The 16,821-nt window shown below is 46.3% G+C and overlaps 1 long non-coding RNA gene and 1 pseudogene across 1 annotated transcript; one reads left to right on the top strand and one right to left on the bottom strand.

Annotated features, from left to right (window-relative positions):
- Nucleotides 1–841: 841 nt before the first annotated feature.
- On the bottom strand, nt 842–2,126 carry LOC141028339 (uncharacterized). The gene is made up of 2 exons (XR_012190588.1): nt 1,685–2,126; nt 842–1,594 (listed from the first exon to the last, which is right to left on the bottom strand). It is a non-coding gene; the product is annotated as an uncharacterized lncRNA (long non-coding RNA).
- Nucleotides 2,127–2,349: 223 nt separating this feature from the next.
- Nucleotides 2,350–3,322, top strand: LOC141028338 (uncharacterized; annotated as a pseudogene).
- Nucleotides 3,323–16,821: the final 13,499 nt, after the last annotated feature.

The following is a 16,821-nucleotide window of genomic DNA, read 5'->3' as shown; positions in this document are numbered from 1 at the left end:
CCCATCCAATTCTGTTTAAGGACATTAGACTTTCCTTTGTAATGTTTCCCAATCATAGATCATCGGCCTCAGTAATCCACATCTTACTTATATTTGAAAGGAAACAAACAACCCCCAATAAAACCAGTTGAAGTTATTTGGGTCAGCTGATCAAACACTTGTGTTTAGTGGTGTTTTGATACGTACACGTCAACCTGGCCAGCGGAAACTTGCCGGTGGTGGGCTAGGGTTCAAACGTGATTGATCTGAATGTATTGCTATATAATCCAAACGCCAGTGTAATGGATAGAGTTCAGTGGTTAGTACAAATGGAGACGGATCGAGCTCAGTGGTTTCTGAATCATGTTGTTGATGTGGCTCTGCCATGTAGCTGAAACATGAAGTTTTGAGAGGAACAGACCGACAGTATTCGTACAACCATAGTGCAAAGTTGTAAATTATTTTTAGGAACAAAAATTGTATAAAAATTGCATGAAATGTAATATCTCATCAGATCGAGATCAAGTATGGGCAACAACGCATGTTTCCCATAAGTTCCGAGTGCCAACCTACGCTAATAAATGTGCCCTTGACAAGGTCTAATCATTACCACCATCCACAACGGTGGGGTTTTGCCACTGAAAAATTTACGATTTCTCTCCGTCCATACCACTCAATAGGTGTGGTTGCCACCCGATGTTCTCCTTGGCCACACTCTGCCCCAACCAAGCATTGTTGGGTTCCTTAACAGGGTAAGGACAAACTGCCCCCCCCTCCATTAATAAATACCCCTACAACCATCCCCCATGAACCCTCGATTGCATGATTTTTCAATCTCCATCATTCTAACACACAAACAACCTTCATCAATTAAGTTATATATTTATTTGCTTTCATACCCCAAACGATATGAACAACATCAAATTTTAATTAACCATCATCATACAATTCTAGTTACTAGGAATATGTAATCCTAGTCCACGAGGAGGAGGTGAAGTGATGTAGAGATGTAGCAAAGAGCTGCTGAGGCTGGCCATCATAGATAACTCCTCATATTCCTTCATTAACCCTTCTGAAACCGACGTAAACTCTGTTTTGTCAGCGCAATCGTTGATGGCTTTGGTTGTTTTCGCAATGCAATCAGGCAGGTCGAAGGGCGTCGGACCTTCGTTGCCTTTGCGAATCTCAAAGCTCTCGATGATATCATGGCAGATTTCGAGGGTGCTCACCATGCCACCGTAGTCCACTCGGCAGGACCCAAGGGCGTGAGTCGCGAGCTTGTCCTTGGTGGCACCATGGATCAAGTTCTCAACCTTGGCCGTCATGGCCGTGGCTCAGGGCTTCATGGCGTTGACGGCCACGAGAGCTAGGATGCGGTAGTCCTTCGCGTCGGTGCTTCGTTTGTCTGACTGGAGCGTTGATACACAAAAGTCATATGTGAAGCGCACCTTGAAGAAGTCACTCGAGACATTCTTGCATGCTTCCAACATGATGCTTGATGACATGGGCTTGGTGTCAGAAGCTTGAGCGGTGATGGCCACGGAAAGGAGAATGATGACAATTCCAGAGAATTCTAAGCAGTGGGTTTGCACCGTTTCCATTGCTGCCAGGCTTGCTAGAAAAATATATTGTAATTGAGGGAGATGATGAATGGATCAAATGGAACTGTAGTGCAGAGATGGATGGGTTGAGGTGGAGTACATACCTATGATTATGGTTTATATATAGTGCACTGAGTAGGGTTTCCAAATGCAATATGCCCCATGGATATCCAAATGATCAATGTTTAACTCTTTGCACATATACCTCGATGGACAATTGGATTTCCTCCTATTTAATCATGGGCAGTATTATCTAATATAGTGTCTCCTGGATGCCATTTTTTATGTAAGCTTAAAGGTGTTCCGGGTTAATAATGATGCATGTGTATCGTATATATCCATCGTGCAAGCGTATCCTAAATGGGTGTAAGCAATTAAATGTATTTAGGAAGGGGCACGGGTTGCCAATTATCTTAAATTTTACCGATTAACATGGTAATTTCTAGGTAGTGGCTAATTAGCAGAAGTATAGATATAGATAGATAGAAATATAGATAGAGAGATAGAGGTCAAGATAGATAGATAGATAGATATGTGTGTGTGTATATATATATATATATATATATATAGTATATAGTATACATATAGATAGGTATAGATATAGAGATAGAGATAGAGATGAAGATATAGATAGATAGATAGACGTAGATATAGATAGATAGATTATCAAGGGCAGACTGCGCATAATCTTCCTTTAATGTCCCAAATCCATTTTGTGATATGGGGAAATAAAGTGAGATTCACTCTAGAAATACATAAAACTAGAACACATTCATGCCACACGTATTAATACTAGCACACCCAAAATGTGGATCTACATATATCTGTGCATATAGTGTCCGGAATACTAATTATTTGGATATCCGTGACTAAGCTGCATTGGATTTATGAACCTGCTGCTGCACTATATAGATGTCACAAGAACCGTACACCACCTCCATCTTTGCACTACAAAATCTGACTATCAATTCATCTCCACCTCTCTCTCAGCTACAAAGCCTACAATACAATTGCAGCTATCCTTGCAGCAATGGCAACCGCACGGGCGACCGCTGCCTTCTCCTCGGTTGCCATCATGCTCCTTTTTGTGTGCATCCGCGCACATGCCGGCGGGCGCGGCGACAAGATCAAGGTGGTGGACCTTGTGGTAGAAACCTGCAAGAACGCTTCGAGCAGCTGCCGCAACAAGCACCTGAACGTGACCCAGGAATTCTGCGTGCAGACTCTCCGGTCGGACAAAAGGATCTTCCAGGCCAAGGACCTCCGTGATCTGTCCCTTGTCGCTGTCGACATCCTCAAGATCCGTGTGGCAGCTGCCGGCGGCAAGGTGAAGGAAGCACTCTAGAAAGCCAAGAAAGGTACGGAGGAGGCGCTGGGCCTCAGGTATTGCCAGGTGGACTACGATGTCGCTATCGGCACCCTCGATCTCTGCGACGCCATGCTCAGGGACTTCCATGTCCCCAGGGGCGACGCCGACGACCCGTGGTCCTTTGAACTGCCCGAGCGTGTGGAGAAGGCGACTGACCATGTCAGCGACTGCGGGCATGATCTTCACATGGATAGCCAGACATTTATCAACGAAAACGAGGAGCTGATCAAGCTGGGCGACCTGAACAATGTCTTGCTAGGGCCATATGACTTTGATAGTTAATAATCTATTTTCTGCCAGAAACAATGTTCATGTAAAACCAACATTACTTTCGTTTGAAATAATAATAATAATGTTGTTTCGATATCGAGTATACCGCCGCCCCCCCTTGAGAACACTCATACCGTGCGAAAAATCTCAAATATTTTCAAACTATTGAATTCAAACGCTCAACTAATAGTTAAATATGTGGCATCTCTTAATGAACATCATGACAGGTCATGGCCTAGGTGGCAAAGCCAAGGTTTCCGCAGCAGCAAGTCTCGGGTTTGAGTCTGGTCGCTTTCATTTTTACTTTTTTTTAGGATGCAAAATGTAAAAACGTCGAACTCACGACGTTTGACCAAGCGGCAGAGGGGAAAATATCTGGTGCACCGGAGCTTGTGGTGCTACCGATGCACTGAACTCACATTGCACATTTAAAATGTTTAAAAAATTCTGAAAAAAATTTAGCACACTCATACAACATCAATGTAGGTTGTCACAAAATTTCAAGTTAAAATTCGAAACATAACTTAAAAAAAAAATAACAAATTCAATACTGAATAGTACATAACATAACTTGGGCTTTAGATTTGGCCTATTATCACACTGATGTCAAAATTTGTCATTTTTGTATCTCAAAAAATATTTCATATTTTTACACGAAATTTTGTGACGTCAAACATTGATGTTGCATTAATGTGATAGATATTTTTGAGAATTTTTAAAACATTCTATTGCATCCGGTGCACCGGTAGCACCACAAGTGCGGGTGCACCGGATACATTCCCAAGGGTGAAGAGCCTGAGGATGAACAGCCAATACGGTAGGGCAGGCTTTCCGGTTCTTTTTTTTCGAACAAGGGCAGGCTTTGTGTTCTTTAAGAGTAACTAGAAATCATGCCCATGCATTTCAACGGGGGAGAAAAAGTCACCCCTCATACACACTCTCGAGACATCGGTATATCCCTTAAAATATTTTACGATGTCACATGACAAATAACATGATAAGTGGTGTTGCCCAAAAAAATAAAGATGGGTTGATTTTTGAAGTGTACTCAAGATGTTTTTAACTTATTAGATAACAAAAATATCTACCTAGTTGGAGGTATCTCATTACACATTTTGTTATCATTCGTCCTTGGTGATGCCCAACAAATATTTGCGGTGCGATGAAAATAACAAAGTACATTTTAGTAATTAATGGTAGCATGTTTTTATCTTCTTGTTTTTTCTTTCTTTTTTCTTCTTATTTTTTGGTATATTCTTTGGGTTTTATGGTTTTTTTGCTTTCTTTGTTTTTTGTGTTTCTTTTTCAATTTTATAGTTTTTGTTCGTTTTCTTTCTACATTTTTTATATACACCAAGAATAATTTTTATATACACGTGTAACATTTTCTAAATATATAATTAACATTTTTGACAACTTATATATATATTTATGTCTACGTTTACTCATATACACTGTACAGTTTTTTATACACCAGAAACATTTTTTATCACATTTAAAAATTTGAAAATACATTATTAACACTTTGAAAATACATAATTAACATTTGGTAAAATATTTTTTTATCTCTATATTCTCCATAAACATTGTATATTTTTGTATGCATGACAACCATTTAGATATACACGTTTAACATTTTCCAATTTAATTTTCATCTTTTTTAAACATATAATTTTTTTGATGTCTAATTTTTCTGTACACATTCTATATTTCTTGTGTACATCATGATCATTTTTATATACACAGTTAACATCGTCCAAATACATGATTAATATTTTTGAAAACATTTACTTTTTTATGTCTACTTTGTTCTGTACACATTGTATATTTTTTATACATCAGAAACATTTTATATACACATTTAATATATTTTAAATGCATGCTTAACTTTAAAAAAAACAGAAATTTACATTATTATTTTTCTAATTTTGCTTTCCATACACACTACCCATTTGTTTGTATGCTTAACTTTCTAACTTTGTTTCAAAAAAACAGAAATAGACACATTTAAGGTTCTGATGCTTTAAGCTACAGTTTCCTGAGTGTGACGCCCCCGATTTGACCGTACACTAATCATGCACGCAAATGTGTACGATCACGATCAGGGACTCACGGGAAGATATCACAACACAACTCTACAACATAAATAAGTCATTCAAGCATTATAATACAAGCCAGGGGCCTCGAGGGCTCGAATACAATTGCTCGAACATAGACGAGTCAGCGGAAGCAACAATATCTGAGTACAGACATAAGTTAAACAAGTTTGCCTTAAGAAGGCTAGCACAAAAGTAGCAACGATCGAAAAGGCAAGGCCTCCTGCCTGGGACCTCCTAACTACTCCTGGTCGTCGTCAGCGGCCTGCATGTAGTAGTAGGCACCTCCAGTGTCATGGGAGTCGTCGTCGACGGTGGCGTCTGGCTCCTGGACTCCAACATCTGGTTGCGACAACCAGATAGAAAGGAAAAGGGGGAAAAGAGGGGGAGAAGCAACCGTGAGTACTCATCCAAAGTACTCGCAAGCAAGGAGCTATACTACATATGCATGGGTATATGTGTAAAGGGGCATATCAGTGGACTGAACTGCAGAATGCCGGAATAAGAGGGGGATAGCTAGTCCTGTCGAAGACTACGCTTCTGGACATCTCCATCTTGCAGAGTATAGAAGAAAATAGAGTGAAGTCCTCCAAGTAGCATCGCCTAGCATAATCCTACCCGGCGATCCCCTCCTCATCGCCCTGTTAGAGAGCGATCTCCGGGTTGTATCTGGCACTTGGAAGGGTGTATTTTATTCAGTATCCAGTTCTAGTTGTCATAAGCTCAAGGTACAACTCCGGGTCGTCCTTTTACCGAGGGACACGGCTATTCGAATAGATAAACTTCCCTGCAGGGGTGCACCACATAACCCAACACGCTCGATCCCAATTGGCCGGACACACTTTTCTGGGTCATGCCCGGCCTCGTAAGATCAACGCGTCGCAGCCCCACCTAAGCACAACAGAGCGGTCAGCACGCCGGTCTAATCCTAAGCGCGCAGGGGTCTGGGCCCATCGCCCTATGCACACCTACACGTTGCGAACGCGGCCGCGAGCAGACCTAGCAACCCACACGATCACGGCGGTTGCGTCAAAGCGGTCCAACACGGCGCGCGCCACTCAGTCGCTGACGTCACGAAGGCTTCGGCTGATACCACGACGCCGGGATACCCATAACTACTCCCGCGTAGATGGTTAGTGCGTATAGACCAAATGGCCAGACTCAGATCAAATACCAAGATCTCGTTAAGCGTGTTAAGTATCCGCGAACGCCGACCAGGGCCAGGCCCACCTCTCACCTAGGCGGTCTCAACCTGCCCTGTCGCTCCGCCACAAAGATCCACTTGCGGGTACTCCTACGAGCCGACCCGACTTTAGTCATCACATGTGTCATGTATATAGTATATAAGTATATACCCGTGATCACCGCCCAGGTGATCACGGCCCGATAGTGTAGCACAGCAGACGGACAAGAATGTAGGGCCACTGATGGAAATCTAGCATCCTATACTAAGCATGTAGGATTGCAGGTAAAGGTAACAACAGTAGTAGCAAGGATAGGCTATGCATCAGGATAGGATATCGGAAAGCAGTAACATGCTACACTACTCTAATGCAAGCAGTATAGAGAAGAATAGGCGATATCTGGTGATCAAGGGGGGGGGGGGCTTGCCTGGTTGCTCTGGCAAGTAGGAGGGGTCGTCGACTCCGTAGTCGAACTGGGCAGCTGCAGGGTCGGTCTCGTAGTCTACCGGAGAGAAGAGGGGGAAGAAACAGTAAATACAATGCAAACATAAGCATGACGATGCGTGACATGACAATGAGCGGTGCTAGGGGTGTCCTAACGCGACAGTAGGTGGTACCGGTGAAGGGGGGGGGACATCCGGGAGGTATTCCCGATGTTTCACGTTTTCGGACAGACGGACCGGAGGGGGAAAGTTGCGAGTTCGATAGGTTAGGGAGGTGTGGTGGACGAACGGGCTGCGTATCCGGATTCGTCTCGTCGTTCTGAGCAACTTTCATATAGAAAACATTTTCATCCGAGTTACGGTTTAAAAGATATGAATTTTCAAAGTTTATTTGAATTTCTGAAATTATTTATATTAAGAAAAATGAATTATGACGTCAGCATGGGGCAATGCTGACGTCAGCAAGTCAACAGGTCGGCTGACCAGTCAAACCAGACAGGTGGGTCCAGTAGGACCCACATGTCAGCCTCTGTTAGTCTAATACTTAATTAAACTAATCTAACAGTATAATTAGAGGGGTGGGCCCCACATGTCAGTGAGTGTTTAGTTAAACTAATTATTTTTATTTATAAAACATTTTCTTTTTCTTTATTTTTTTAATTTTTGCGGAGGGGCCCGCATGTCAGTGACTGGGCCCGCCCAGTCAGCAGTTGACTGGGTCAACCCAGTCAACTGGGGCCCGTGGGGGCCACTGGCAGGGGCACTGGGGTGGGGCCCGACCGGCCACGTCGGCAGGGCACCGGAGAGGGGCTCCGGCGAGCCCCAATGCGGCGGCGCGGCGCGGGTGAGCTTCGGGAATCGGCCACAGTGGCCCATTTGGAGCGTGGTTAGGTCCTACGATGAGCTGACGCTCGCGCGCGTCGGGCGCGGCAAGCGGCAGGTGCCGAGGTGGTCGGGAATGGCACCGGCGATGAGCCGAGGCGGCGACCAGAGCACGGCACTGACGGGAAAGACGCAGGGGGCATGAGGGAAAGAGCTAGTGGGTGCTACGGCATCCTACGGAGATGTTGAGCACGATGGTGTGCTCAAACGCCAGCTGCGTGAGCTGTGGCCGCGACGGCGAGGTGAGCGGCGGAGCAAGATTTCGGCCGATGGCGGATCAGTTGCTAGAGCTCGCAATCGAGCGCGTTGAGTGAGGGGAAGGATAGAGATGCTCACAGGGGGTCTGCAGAGGTGCTAAGCGGGGCGGGGAAGGCTTGATGACGACGAACGGGTGGCGGTGATCCGAGGTGGTCGAGGAGGAAGATGAAGTCGTCGCGGTCGCTGTAGGGGCTCCGAGCTCCAGCCCGAGGTGGCAGGAGGCGTAGGGGACGACGACGGGGCTATTGAGCACGTCTGCGAGGGGATGGAGGGTCGGTGGCCGCGGCTGCGACGGCGGGCGGCGACGGAGGCGCTCGGGATGATGGGGGGAGCAAGGAGCGGCGCGAAGGAGAGGGGATGGGGGAGGCGCAGGGGCCGAGAGTGAGCGGGGCGAGTGGGAGAGGGGCCCGAGGAGGCGGGGGCCGCAGGCGACCTTATCCTCTCCAGCGTCGGTGCCGGCGAGGTGGTCGGGCGGGAGCGCGCCCCTGTTCCGACCCGGTCGGGGGAACAGGGAAGGGGGCGAGGGAGGAGAGGTGGGCTGGGCCGGGGTCGGGGGTGCGGGGGTGCGGCCCAGTTTGGGCCGGGGGGGTTCGGTGCAGATGGCCCACGGGTCCAGTGGGGGGGGGGAAAGGGCCTTTTCCTCTTTTTTTCTCTGACTGTGTTCTGTTTTCTTTTTTTTTATTTGTTTATTTCCTTTTTTGTTTTATTTTATTTAAAAGTATTTAGGTATTTTATAAAAATGTGTTTTCTCCACCATAATTACCAGTGTAATATTTGGCACCCACTGAACATTTTTGTTTGAGTTTTTGAAAACTTTTATTTTTCACTTTAATTATATTTGAAGTTTGAACTAGGAGTTTGAAAAGGAAGGTGATTCAAATGTGATCAAGCCCTGTTTAGCGACATGATTAGCTTAATCACAGGGAGTTACTGTAGCATGATTCCCAGGGTGTTACACTGAGCATGCTTCAACATCATTTGCTTCCGCATATCATACATATTGGGCTTTTCATGAATACTTTTTTTCTGTTTTAAAGATTGTCAAAGTACATGCTGCAAAATACTATTGAATTAATTGTTTTCCTCGAGTCAAATGAAAATATGGAAACTGTCAAGGAGATGTCGAATGATGAATTTCACTAATATGGAAACTGTCTGGATTATACTTAAGATACATCGGAGAGATGTCCCAGATTTATTCTTTTGAATTTCACTAATTTCTTTCCATGGCTTCAGATTCACCAGTGCGTTCATTAGTGCCATTTCCAGTTACTATTGGTGCCTATGATTTGTTCAGGTGATGGGGTAGCCGCCAACTTGGGCCTGCTGAAGAACGGCGGCTCTGCAGGAGGGGGATGGAGTCGCGGAAGCTACTGTGCCGGCGGGAGCGACGGTTCCACAGCGAGCTGGTCATACGTCACCTCTGAGTTGGAGGATGTCCAAGGCCGGGATTGTTCATCATCACTGAGCTGCGGTAAGTACGGGATTTTCCAGAGAGTGGTGGATGGATTTTTTTTGTCCAAATGGTGGTGGATGTATGCATATGTGTATTTTGGTGGCCTTTTTGTGCTGGATCCGTCCATTTTACATTATAAATTAATTGTATCGGCTGTCGCAGCGATGATGGATTGTATTGTATCAACCCTTCTGGTTAATTGAGTTCAGAACCATGGAATAAATACTAGCATCCAGTCAGGATTTAAAAGCGAAAGCATGATCTTTGTTTAGTTATGTGCGCAAAAAAGCTCATGTACGAATCTGACTTAAAATATGTAGGTGTAGTCTCGCACAAAGGAAGGGAGAAGATAACTTGATGTCAATGAACCGTGAATGGAAATAAAAACACCAGACTGAATTATGTACTCTTTCTTCCTAGCTTAAATTATTGATTGACATGGTACTGCGCCATGTTATTCTAATTTTATACACTTCTTTTTCATATATATTGGGTTCTTAGCTTCCTAAAACTCAGGAGTATTTTATCTTTCTCATATATTTTAATTTATTTTACGCAGGCTGAGATAATGCTGATGCTCAATCCAAATCTAGATGTCTCATCTCTAAACATTTGAAACGCTGAGTATTCCATGGAAGCTTGCCTAGTCGCTTTCGAGCAACATTATATCTTTGGATGTTTGCACCTTTGTGGCCCTAGACTTCCTTATATGATACAAAAAATGCTGGTCGAGAACCCCATTCATCTTGCGGTACTAAATAGTCTCATGTGGAGGAGAGGAAGGCGGCAATGACGAATGGGAAGTACCATCCCATGTGGATAGTCAATGACCCCACCACACAACATTTCTCTTTCTAGACATAAAAACTGCCTCCCGGGTCACACGCCCGGGCAACTCCGGAGGCCCCCTCGAACCTAGCCAGCAGCACATCCTTCCCAGATCTGTACTCGCCGCCGTCATTGCCGGCCGCAGGTGCGGCGGCGGCGGCGGCGCTGCCCTTTCACCAAAGGTGGAAGGTGTGTGGTGGCTCGAGCCTACCTTCTCTGCGAGCGCAGAGGACAACGGCATCGAGAGGAGCTGTTTGGCCGAGGCGGAGGCGCTCGCCGCCGTGGGGCTCTATGCTGTGGCTTGGATCATAGCTCGTCGCCGGCGCGCGGCGTCGTTCGGCCGTGTGGCCTGGGCGTCGTCCTCCCGTGCGCGGTCCCGCCCAAGGATCTGGATCCGCTGGCCCCTGATCCGTGATGTGCAGGTGGGGCCCAGGGACGGGCATGACCGGCGGCTAGTGGTAATCCGGCTAATGGCTGGTGCCGGGAAGCTCGGTCTGCCCAGGTCATCGCTGCCCTCACTGCTGCCGCGACCACGTGGGGGTCCAGAAATCCTCATCCATGCGGATGGCGCAGCGGTCAGATCTGGACAGCTTGGTTGCGGTGATCTACATCCAATTGGCTGTGTGCTGCAGCGCCTCCTACAGCTCCACGATGTCGACGGTCATCGGAAAGTCTATTTTCCAGGCTAATGGTTGACTTCGACGGTGAGATGCAAACTATGGGCAGCGACTTGACGCAAAGGAATGGTTATGCAACGACAGCAATCACATCGCATGTAGTTGTTGGGATCGTGGAGAAGTGGTGGCGACAGCACATGAGTGACTTCGATGGTGGTGCTACTTATGCATTCGGTCTCGAGCTCCGGGGTGAAAGTCTAGGTCTGGCCAATTGGAATACCTGGCAATGGTGATGTTGTTCTTACATCGTTACCTTGTTGAAGGTATTGCTCGGTTATGCTCGGACTGATTCTTCAGGGTGAAAATCTAGATTCTAGCATTTGTTGTTGGATCCGGTGACGACGGTGCTTGAGCGCCGCTCCCTTTCTGAAGGCGTTGCTGTTGAAGAAATTCGTTGTCCATGTGGTGTCATAAGATAGTTGGTGCGGATATGGTCATTGTCGTAATTTGCCGATCGTGGATATGATCGCTTGGGTTTTAATTTTTCATCGCCTACGCATAGCTTTGGTCGCATGTGACTTTGCTATTTGCTGGCGTGTTGTGTGTGTGTGCGTTGGTGTTGGCTGTGTGCATCCTAGTTATGCAGAGGCCGGGTGTCTGCTTATTGTGTTTGTATCCTCTTGATGCTTCACTATGAGCTAATAAAATCCGCCCTTTATCGAAAAAAACATTTATTATCTAGTGGCAACCCATGGGCATTGAACTCAGGGGGTGTTTGTTTTCAGGGACTTTTTGATGTAGCGACTAGAAAAAGTCTCTATTAAAAACTTTTTAACCAAACATGAGGGACTACTAGGGATTAAGAGTTGCTTTTTTGACTAAATGAAGAAGACTCTCAAGGAGAGTCTTTTTTGGGACTTTTTCAACAATGCCCCTCCCTGCATCCATTGCCCCGCCGCCTCATGATGTTGTTTGGTTGTTATTTTTCTGTATACTAGGGGTAACATGGTCCTTTACATGTCATTTAATAACCTCTAGGGAGGGACTAGAGACTTTTTAGTCCCTGGAAACAAACATGGAGGGACTTTTTGGGACTAGGGACGTTTTAGTTGGGACTAGAAAAAGTCCTAGAACTTATGAACCAAACAGGGCCTCAGATTCATTTACTTCTGCACTTATACCCATGGTTTGATGGATCGAGAAATTTGGCGACATTAATTGGAATGAGGAATATCTTATATCCATAAACATCAGATTTTTTTTCCCAGTAGAACATGATCATGATGAACCCGTGAGATTTTTAAAATACCTATGGCAACGCATGTGCATTCTACTAATGTATATAGTGTAGTAGAAAAATTATTTCTTCAAAAATAAATAAATTTATGTAAATATTTCTACTATTAGACCACCCTGGCACACTGGTCTGGCTAGTCTATTGTTCACTCCCGATCCAAAACCTTGATAACAAGCGTGACATCATATTCCACCATGGAGTATTTGAAATGGAAGCTGATCCCGATACATCTTTTTTAGAGTTGACCTTACGCGTGAATCTGTATTACTGTAGGAAGAGTAGTCTTGTTAATTACCCAAGTGTCATGTTGGCATGCATCATGCATATGCTTAATCAGCAAATGCTGTGCTCCAATATGCGTCTCAAATAAATGAAAACAATGATGTTCCCAACTAGGAAATATCTTAGAGCATCTCTAGAAGATCCTTTATTTTTTTTAAGAGGAGGTTAAATCCCAGGCTTCTGCATCAATCGATGTACAACCATTTTTATTAATTATTCCATAAAGGTCTGACAAGAACATACATCAATCCACCCGAAGCCATCACTCACACCTACAAACTCGATAATACGGAGTGCTCTCACTCCCCATATCTAAAACCGGTGTTGTCGCCGATCCATCCACATAAAATATCAGGACAAACAGCCGGTGCAGCCTACCTAAAGCGCATACCACATGCATACGTTTTAGAAGGCGCCATCATCATCTGACCACTTACCCATCTTCAGAAGAAACATCCGCATCATCCTTGCCAGTCCGGACATCCGTCGACGCCACCACGGCGCCCAACGGTGCCACCGCCCTACGCTCGTTCGTCCAGACGCGAAGACACTGGAAGATCCATCGTGCGTAGCACCTGCCAACTAGGCATGACTCAGCGTAGCACCTGTCGGCCATGCATGACTTAACAGCTCCACCGAAGCTCCGTTCAAGACGATGCCGCTCCACCTCCTGCCTCTGTCTTCCATCGCTGCTGCACAAACGATACTCCCGAGAGAGAAACAGCACCGTAGTACCGCGATCGTCCGATCTGGAAGACCAGATCCTAGGGTTTCCCCCGAAGCAGCACGAGTGGGTCGACAACAGTTACACGATGATGCCTTCATCAAGGTAACGGTGCAAAACGCCGCCAATGCCCGCCAACACCGGAAACTATGTCTCTCTGACTCGTAGCCGAGATTAGATGACTGTTGGGAATCGTAGCATAATTTTCAAATTTTCCTACGCTCACCAAGATGCATCTATGGAGTATACTAGCAACGAGGGGAAAGGAGTGCATCTACATACCCTTGTAGATCGCGAGCGGAAGCATTCCAATGAACGTGGATGACGGAGTCGTACTCGCCGTGATTCAAATCACCGATGACCGAGTGCCGAACGGATGGCACCTCCACGTTCAACACACGTACGGTGCAGCGACGTCTCCTCCTTCTTGATCCAGCAAGGGGGGAGGAGAGGTTGATGGAGATCCAGCAGCACGACGGCGTGGTGGTGGATGTAGCGGGATCTCGGCAGGGCTTCGCCGAGCGTCTGCTAGAGGGAGAGGTGTAGCAGGGGAGGAGGGAGGCGCCCAAGGCTGTCATGTTGCTGCCCTCCCTCCCCCCTTTATATAGGCCCCCTGGGAGGGGGGGGGGGCGCCGGCCAAACCCCATCTAGGGTGGGGGGCGGCGGCCAAGGGGGTGCCTTGCCCCCCAAGGCAAGTGGGAAGCCCCCCCACCCTAGGGTTTCCAACCCTAGGCGCAGGGGGGGAGGCCCATGGGGGGGCGCCCAGCCCACTAGGGGCTGGTTCCCTTCCCACTTCAGCCCACGGGGCCCTCCGGGATAGGTGGCCCCACCCGGTGGACCCCCGGGACCCTTCCGGTGGTCCCGGTACAATACCGGTAACCCCCGAAACTTTCCCGGTGGCCGAAACTTGATTTCCTATATATAATTCTTCACCTCCGGACCATTCCGGAACTCCTCGTGACGTCCGGGATCTCATCCGGGACTCCGAACAACTTTCGGGTTTCCGCATACACATATCTCTACAACCCTAGCGTCACCGAACCTTAAGTGTGTAGACCCTACGGGTTCGGGAGACATGCAGACATGACCGAGACGCCTCTCAGGTCAATAACCAACAGCGGGATCTGGATACCCATGTTGGTTCCCACATGTTCCACGATGATCTCATCAGATGAACCACGATGTCGAGGATTCAATCAATCCCGTATACAATTCCCTTTGTTAATCGGTATGTTACTTGCCCGAGATTCGATCGTCGGTATCCCAATACCTTGTTCAATCTCGTTACCGGCAAGTCTCTTTACTCGTACCGCAATGCATGATCCCGTGACTAATGCCTTAGTCACATTGAGCTCATTATGATGATGCATTACCGAGTGGGCCCAGAGATACCTCTCCGTCACACGGAGTGACAAATCCCAGTCTCGATCCGTGCCAACCCAACAGACACTTTCGGAGATGCCCGTAGTGCACCTTTATAGTCACCCAGTTACGTTGTGACGTTTGGCACACCCAAAGCACTCCTACGGTATCCGGGAGTTGCACGATCTCATGGTCTAAGGAAAAGATACTTGACATTGGAAAAGCTCTAGCAAACGAAACTACACGATCTTTTATGCTATGCTTAGGATTGGGTCCTGTCCATCACATCATTCTCCTAATGATGTGATCCCGTTATTAATGACATCCAATGTCCATAGTCAGGAAACCATGACGATCTGTTGATCAACGAGCTAGTCAACTAGAGGCTTACTAGGGACACGTTGTGGTCTATGTATTCACACATGTATTACGATTTCCGGACAATACAATTATAGCATGAACAATAGACAATTACCATGAACAAAGAAATATAATAATAACCATTTATTATTGCCTCTAGGGCATATTTCCAACAGTCTCCCACTTGCACTAGAGTCAATAATCTAGTTACATTGTGATGAATCGAACACCCATTGCGTCCTGGTGTTGATCATGTTTTGCTCTAGGGAGAGGTTTAGTCAACGGATCTGCTACATTCAGGTCCGTATGTACTTTACAAATATCTATGTCTCCATTTTGAACACTTTCACGAATGGAGTTGAAGCGATGCTTGATATGCCTGGTCTTCCTGTGAAACCTGGGCTCCTTCGCAAGGGCAATAGCTCCAGTGTTGTCACAGAAGAGAGTCATTGGGCCCGACGCATTGGGAATCACCCCTAGGTCGGTAATGAACTCCATCATCCAGACTACTTCCTGTGCTGCCTCCGAGGCTGCCATGTACTCCGCTTCACATGTAGATCCCGCCACGACGCTTTGCTTGCAACTGCACCAGCTTACTGCTCCTCCATTCAAAATATACACGTATCCGGTTTGTGACTTCGAGTCATCCAGATCTGTGTCGAAGCTAGCGTCGACGTAACCCTTTACGACGAGCTCTTCGTCACCTCCATAAACGAGAAACATATCCTTAGTCCTCTTCAGGTACTTCAGGATATTCTTGACCGCTGTCCAGTGTTCCATGCCGAGATTACTTTGGTACCTTCCTACCAACCTTACGGCAAGGTTTACATCAGGTCTGGTACACAACATGGCATACATAATAGACCCTATGGCCGAGGCACAGGGGATGACACTCATCTTTTCTGTATCTTCTGCCGTGGTCGGGCATTGAGCCGTGCTCAATTGCACACCTTGCAATACAGGCAAGAACCCCTTCTTGGACTGATCCATATTGAACTTCTTCAATATCTTGTCAAGGTATGTACTCTGTGAAAGACCAATGAGGCGTCTTGATCTATCTTTATAGATCTTGATGCCTAATATATAAGCAGCTTCTCCAAGGTCCTTCATTGAAAAACACTTATTCAAATAGGCCTTTATACTTTCCAAGAATTCTATATCATTTCCCATCAATAGTATGTCATCCACATATAATATGAGAAATGCTACAGAGCTCCCACTCAGTTTCTTGTAAACACAGGCTTCTCCATAAGTCTGTGTAAACCCAAACGCTTTGATCATCTCATCAAAGCGAATGTTCCAACTCCGAGATGCTTGCACCAGCCCATAGATTGAGCGCTGGAGCTTGCATACTTTGTTAGCATTCTTAGGATCGACAAAACCTTCCGGCTGCATCATATACAACTCTTCCTTAAGGAAGCCATTAAGGAATGCCGTTTTGACGTCCATCTGCCATATCTCATAATCATAGTATGCGGCAATTGCTAACATGATTCGGACAGACTTCAGCTTCGCTATGGGCGAGAAAGTCTCATCGTAGTCAATCCCTTGAACTTGTCGATAACCCATAGCGACAAGTCGAGCTTTGTAGATGGTCACATTACCATCCGCGTCCGTCTTCTTCTTAAAGATCCATTTGTTTTCTATGGCTCGCCGATCATCGGGCAAGTCAGTCAAAGTCCATACTTTGTTTTCATACATGGATCCTATCTCGGATTTCATGGCTTCTAGCCATTTGTCGGAATCTGGGCCCGCCATCGCTTCTTCATAGTTCGAAGGTTCACCGTTGTCTAACAACATGATTTCCAGGACT

Source organism: Aegilops tauschii, unplaced genomic scaffold, assembly GCF_002575655.3.
Source record: "Aegilops tauschii subsp. strangulata cultivar AL8/78 unplaced genomic scaffold, Aet v6.0 ptg000076l_subseq_5457420:6198992_obj, whole genome shotgun sequence".
Lineage (NCBI taxonomy): Eukaryota > Viridiplantae > Streptophyta > Magnoliopsida > Poales > Poaceae > Aegilops > Aegilops tauschii.
The sequence above is the reverse complement of the archived record's forward strand: the minus strand, read 5'-3'. Positions and strand labels throughout refer to the sequence as shown.